We start from the raw sequence: 5,650 nt of genomic DNA, 5'->3' as shown, positions 1-5,650 counted from the left end.
TTGAGCTCAAGTCTTCGCTGTCTTTCTGCCTAGTTGTCCTTATACTATTACTGTATACAATACTTATACTTTTACTGCCTTAATTTTTCATTAGGGTTTCTGTACTCAAGTATGATTTGTTCAAATAACTGTAGGCTGTGTTCTTGGGACTAAAGGCCGGAACACACCAAGCCGACGGTCGGCCGTCGGGCAGTTTTTGTTCGTCGACCGACTAAGTTTTCTCAGTGTGTTCCGCACTGTCGGCTGAAGTTGGTCCTCGTCTGCTTTTTTTTGGCCGATTCGAAATGTTGAATCGGCGTCGGAGCTCGTCGGTCCGTCGGGCCATCTGATCATTCTGATTGGCCGTTCAGCTACTGCCACCTGCTGGTACGGAAATGCATTTCATCTTGCGCAGGCGCAGAATGACGTGCTACTTGGCCGTCGGGTGTCGAGCGTCGGTTTGGTGTGTCAGGGCAACTTTGGACGCAGACACTGCCGACGTGAGCCAACCCCGCAGTCTGCTTTCGTCGCCACTAGTTTGTCGGCGTCGGCTTGGTGTGTTCCGGCCTTAACATGTTGTTGAAACTGAAATAGCGAGAGAATACCTGAGTGACACACAAGCTAGATGAAAAATGTCAAAATGTTCGGCTTCAATTAGGCCGAATGCAGCACTATACAGAGAAAATAATGAGTTTTAGTTAGCACTAGGTCTCACCTCATCTTCTTTGCTGAACTCCTTGTTCATACACACAACACCCACTCTTTGCTATTTCTGCTGTGAAAAAAAGACCATAGGTTTTTCTGGGCTCCCACGAGGGGTCGGAGAAATTCTGTACGTGTCTAATGCTGCATTTCTGAAACAACAGCGAAGAAAAAGAATGGCTCCCCTGGCCATTCAAATGCATTTTTCCACTTAACAAACAACAAATTATCTTAAAATAAAACCTAGCCGACTTTTACCCAAGTGCTCCACAGGCTCAAGAAAAACACAGCGGTCCAAGTGACCCTGAAAATATTTTGTTTTTCCAAAGCTCACTATTGCATCAAAGAGATCTGACTTCAAGGTAGAACCTCTACCGACTTCATTTGTACAGCAGACTAATTGATAGCCCCAGATGATTTCCACTCGTTTGATGAATCTCTCTTGTAGTCCTCGGAGAGCATTTAAAGGAAATGAGAAATGTTACTGCTCACCCATGACAAAGGACACCAAAGTTTGAGTATGCTTGTGGAGCCTTGAGCTAACAGATTCCACTTGAAGCGGCGATTTATTGTAAACATGAGAAGACTTGTGATTAAAGTCATAAGTAATGAAACGGACAGGTCCGAAGACCATGGACGACCAATGTAACGGATGTCAACGCTGACAGAAAACACACTATCTTTGTCAAATAAATAAAAGCTCTGTTAGCCACAGATGTGTGGTGAAATGAATCATCGTTGTCCTTATCTGCAGGAGGCTTCGGGGAAATGCAATGTTACATCTATGGACGTGAATTTTCCCTTGTCTGCTTCAAAACAATGCCCCACTGTTCATGCCGTTTTTTCTCACACTAGATATGCACAGGTTCAAAAGATTGGTCATTGTGTCCGATGTTAGAAATTCCTTTTGATACACAAAGTGTGTCCTAAACAGACAGGGAGGATAGTAAAGTCGCTGATATTGAGGGTGAAAATGAAGAGCGGTTTTGTCTGGTGGCAAAAAAAGACCTCCGTCACTCCCATGGCCTTTATCTGCTGATACCGTTCACAACAGAGCGGTCAGCTGACCCAAATGCCACGTGCAAAGTACCAAAAGCACTGCTGCACAGGTGGCTCAAGGAGTCCTGGGTTCAATAAAACTCTATCTGTGGCAGACTATCACAGAAAATTTAGTTTCAGTGGAAGTACGCTGGGATAAGCAGCAATCATTAAAACAGATTGTTTTAAAAGTATGGCCGCAAAATATTATGTTTTTGCATCAGACAAGACCAGAAAAGAACCATTTACATTAAATTACATTGAATTTGCATAACCAGAAGTTCATCCACAGACATTCCCACCTGAGCGATTTACAGCTCAAAAAACGAGGTTTTTATCCAATTAATTCATGTTAAAGCTTTCAAAACAACAGAAGCGTCACATGAGTAATTATTATGAAATTATGAAGTCGAAAGACTGAAATAGTTTTTTTTTTTGTAAAACATACTCCAATAATATTTATTTCATTTACAACTTCGAAAAATCTTTTTTGACAGTTCATGTGCATTTGTATGTATGACCAGCATTTTTAGTGTAATTTCAGCTTCCAAAATACAATATATGATTCTATTGTTGTGAGATTTTAATTCATGATTTAAAATGTTATGAAACATAATTTCGACAAACATAGTTACAGACATTTTTTGTCTTTTTTACATTCAAGTAGATACGAGCTGACTGGAAATAGCGTTAAAATGGCCGCCTACTGAACTGACCTGTTTTAAAATAACTTTTTTTTTTTTTTTTGAATGAGGGACAAGTCCACATAATTTTCTGTGCTAATGGACATAAATAGAAAAGTGGCCTTGAAATAGACGCTAGTGGCCTAGAGTTATAGACGCTATGTTTGAGACCAAACAACAGTGCTCAACGTGGTTCTTTTCAATCGAAATGTCAAGCGATTCTGCATATTATGAAAATAAATCCTAGTACTTCAAATTTAATCTTGCTAAAACTCTTCATTTTAAGCATAGTTTGCATTTTGAGAGCAAGCTAACCAAAGCTAACCCTTCCAAGCTAACAAAAATATATTCTAAGAACGTTTTGCTAACTTTTCCATTAAGTTATGAAAACGTTTCCTGAATGTTCAAAACATCTTTTTTTTTTTTTCTTGTTGCCTTCATTATGATAGAACAGTAAGCAGACAGGAAGCTAAGTGGGAGTGTGAAAGGGCAATGGGATCGGGAAAGGTCCGCGAGCCGGGACTCAAACTCAGGTCGCCCGAAGCGCAACAGCGTTATATGTCGGCGCGCTGCCCACAAGGCTATCGGCACCGACAAACATCTACTTTTTAAAATGTTTTAAAAATATTTTTCCTTGGTTATATGAACAGTAAGGGAACATTGCCTTAGATGAACATCCAACTAAATGTTTAAGAAAAAAAAAAAACATTCCATGAACGATGTATAAATAACGTTTTTGTGCAAACATTTTGAGAACATTATTGAAGACCAGATAACTTTGAACGAATGTTCTATTAATGTTCTTTTCTTCATAACTTTGAGAGAACCTTGCCAGAACATTAGCTAAATTTCTGAGAATGTTTCCTGTTGGTGCTACACAAAGCCTGAGGCATTAGGATATGCTATTAAAATATCCTGCAGGTTGTTGTGGATTTGTGGTGAACTGCCGATAAGACAAAGGCTGAGAATCGTCTGAGATCCTCTGAGGTATTTAAAACACTGGCTTGCCTTCAAAAACCCCAAACGCAGAGAAATTCAGCATTTAAACAGATACGGGAAAACGTCCAACGTTACCTAAACACAGAGAGGGTATCAGACAGAATGGTACCGCCAGCTGCAAGGCCATTAATTAATTCATTTTGGTATGTTCACGCTGGAACAACCTTGAACATGTGGAAAGAGAAGAGAAAAACATCAAACATTTGATTTAATTAGAACTCTGAGGGGTTTTTAACAAATGCACAAACCCCTCTGACTTACACATCATCCTGTCAAAGCATGGTTATATATTGCTCTTATACATTATGTGCTATACATACTATTGTTCTAAACGAAGGGTGATAGTTTTGGATGGGAGACATCGTGAAGGCTTTCGCTCTACAAATAGCACACAATGGAACACTTATGGAGAAAGGGCTCCTTGTTTAATAAAAGCTGAGAGGTCTATATCCTAAGCACACACTATCAATCTCTGGAGATGAAATTTTTCAGTCTCCACTTAAGTTTATGGGGAGAGAAAACTTTACAGAGGCTGGCGGGGCTCCAGGAGAGAGGAGAAATTATGTCGGGACATTTCTTCAAAGATAGTATCTCTATGTTTGAGCGCATCAGTTTAGTAGGAATCGAATACCACATCTACAAATCACTATGAAGTGCTTATCTTGAGCCAGATCATAAGCGCTGAACTGAGCAACAAGTCAACGTTGTTGCAGAAAAGGGATCAGATCTGGAAATAATAAATGCTGAGGACAGATAAAAAGAAATAAGCGCACCAGCACAAGGACTCAAGGTTGTTGTGGTTGCAGATACAGGATCTTGTTTAGCTTGCGGTCACCGTTGTGATGTTTTTGGATCCATGACTCAGATAGTAATATTGTTCCGTAGTTTGTTTGTGTACTGGTTGTTTTCGGTGGTAGGGCATGCCGTGGACTACGTGCTACTGTCTAAGCATTATTTGAGGAGACATTCTGTTCTGTATCTTCAAGTCCACAACACGTAAGACCATTTTTATGGTTCAGCAATTAAAAATGCTAGTTTGGCATGAAGACACTAGCAAATCCTTTCATGCCAGATCACTTGGCAACAAACTTACAAGAGTACAGTTACTTGAAGAGAGATGTCTCTGACTGCGTACGGGTTCATGGGCTGGTCAGGATAAGGGGCTTTCCGCAGGGAAGACTGTTTTCAATGTTATCATTTTGCTGAAGACTTTCACTCCAATTAGTAAAAACATCATTTATAACAACAGATAACGTGTTAGATCACGCTTAGCAGTTCTTCGAATATTTTGCGATGACTGCTATTTATAATTGAAATTATTTAAATCATCATTAGCAAGCCATTTAAAATTATTTGCTAATTATGATTTAAATTAGATGGCATTGCTTTGTTTGTGGTAATCATAATTTAAAAAAATACTAAAAATAACAAAATACTTCTGATAGACCAAGAAACTAGAGTAAATGAAAACATAATTGCAGCTTTTTATCTCACAATTGCGACTTTTTATCTCAAAATTGTGGCTTTAGATATCATATAGCGACTTTATAACTCAAAATTTGACATATCTTGTGGTTATGACTATCTCACAGTTGCGACTTTTCTCAGAATTGCGACTTTATAATTCAAAATTTTACATTATATCTTGTGGTTATGACTATCTTACAGTTGTGACTTCTCAAAATTGTGACTAATATTATATCTTGCAGTTATGACTATCTCACAGTTGCGACTTTTCTCAGAATTGCGATTATAATTAAATAAATTTGACATATCTTGTTATGACTATCTCACAGTTGTGACTTTTCTCAGAATTGTGACTATAACTCAAAATTTGACATATCTCACGGTTATGACTATCTCACAGTTGCGACTTTTCTCAGAATTGCGACTATAACTCAGAATTTGACGTATCTCGCAGTTATGACTATCTCACAGTTGCGACTTTTCTCAGAATTGTGACTGTATAACTCAAAATTTGACATCTTGCGGTTATGACTATCTCACAGTTGCGACTTTTCTCAGAATTGTGACTTTATAACTCAAAATTTGACATCTCACAGTTATGACTATCTCACAGCTGCGACTTTTCTCAGAATTGCGACTTTATAATTCAAAATTTGACATATCTTGCGGTTATGACTATCTCACAGTTGCGACTTTTCTCAGAATTGCGACTGTATAACTCAAAATTTGACATCTTGCGGTTATGACTATCTCACAGTTGCGACTTTTCTCAGAATTGTGAC

Source organism: Ctenopharyngodon idella, chromosome 24 (genome assembly GCF_019924925.1).
Source record: "Ctenopharyngodon idella isolate HZGC_01 chromosome 24, HZGC01, whole genome shotgun sequence".
In the NCBI taxonomy this organism is placed as follows: domain Eukaryota; kingdom Metazoa; phylum Chordata; class Actinopteri; order Cypriniformes; family Xenocyprididae; genus Ctenopharyngodon; species Ctenopharyngodon idella.
Note: the sequence above shows the minus strand (reverse complement) of the source record.